Source organism: Centruroides sculpturatus, unplaced genomic scaffold (genome assembly GCF_000671375.1).
Source record: "Centruroides sculpturatus isolate CEXI.00-Female unplaced genomic scaffold, Cexi_2.0 scaffold48, whole genome shotgun sequence".
Taxonomy (NCBI): domain Eukaryota; kingdom Metazoa; phylum Arthropoda; class Arachnida; order Scorpiones; family Buthidae; genus Centruroides; species Centruroides sculpturatus.
In genome coordinates, this window is record NW_019384294.1 from 123322 (window position 1) to 124739 (window position 1418).

At 19.9% G+C, this 1418-nt stretch overlaps 1 long non-coding RNA gene across 1 annotated transcript in view; it reads right to left on the reverse strand.

Moving 5' to 3' along the window:
- Nucleotides 1-751, reverse strand: part of LOC111618914 — a 3080-nt gene extending 2329 nt beyond the window's left edge. The window contains exons 1-2 of the long non-coding RNA XR_002755659.1: nucleotides 704-751; nucleotides 183-263 (exon numbers count right to left, since the gene is read on the reverse strand). This is a non-coding gene — a long non-coding RNA (uncharacterized LOC111618914). The remainder of the gene's footprint in view (nucleotides 1-182; nucleotides 264-703) is intronic.
- Nucleotides 752-1418: the final 667 nt, after the last annotated feature.

The following is a 1418-nucleotide window of genomic DNA, read 5'->3' on the forward strand; positions in this document are numbered from 1 at the left end:
AACATTATTTTTATTAAATTCTTTACTGAACCTTTGAACATTAATCATCTCAATAAATCAAATTATTTAGATATTTTGTATATATTACACTAGTTCCACTAGCAATTTTAAATATGATTTTATAAATTCTAAATCATTTATCATAATTTTATATTTAAAAAATTTTTTAATAACTTACTTACATTTATAATTTTAACATATTGATAACATATAAATCCTACGTGCATACGTACAGATCTATACTGTATAGACGTAAGAGAAATCTTTAAATAAAAATTCATTTTAATTTAAAAAAATAAATAATAATAATAATAAATTATATTTTAAATAAACTTTAAAATTAGATAAATGTAAATTTTCGTTATTTAAATAGAAGTGAAAATATTTATAAAAATAAAAATGTTTACATTTATTTTAGATAAAAGTGAATAAATTAAATAAAAGATGCAATCAAAGATAAAAGGAAATATTACTAATTTGCAATCAAGAAAACTACGTATGGCTGATTAGATGTTAGCAGTATTACGTTTTGTAAACTAAGTTAGTAGAGTTAGTTGGATACAAAGTAAATGACTTGAAATCCTATGTAAGGTCTCTTTACTAAATCCAATTGTTGTGATAAAAATCGTATTTGTTACGACGCAGATTTGACATCTGTTATCAAATTGACAAATGAACCACGACCGTACTGATATGTACTTACTTAAAATGATGTTGATTTAACCCAATGTAAGCTGATATTATTGTCATTTAATTAATATCAATTTCGCTTTTAAAAAAAAAACTAACAAAAAATGTGTACACAAATGTACACATTTTTAGATGTTAAAAGTAGATAAGAATAAAATTGACATTTATTTTTTCATTGTTACATAACAGAAAAAAAATAATGTTTATTTCATTTATATCTATTTTTAGCATAAAAATTTTGTACATTTCTGTAATGTACATATTTTTAGATGCTAAAAGTAGATATGAATGAAACTGACATTTATTTTTTTCATTGTTACGTAACAAACTAAATAATGTTTATTTCATTTATATCTATTTTTAGAATCAAAAAACAAACTTGTATATTTCTGTAATGCACAAATTTTTAGATGCTATAAATAGATATGAATAAAATATACACTATTTTTTTAATATTGTAACGTAATGAATAAATAATTGCTTTTAATGACGTAACAATAGTAATTAGATTTGAAATTTAAATTTAAAAAAAAAAGTGGAAATTGACATATTTTTATCATCATTTTATTATTGTTACTTACTGAAAAATTTCATGTGTAGATAACATCAAAAAAAGCTAATCTAGTTACAAAAACACGTTTGGAATTTTTATATTTTTAAATAAAATTTTTAAAAAAACGAGAAAGTTATAAATATAATCGAGTATTTTACAAGTTAAATCACATTTA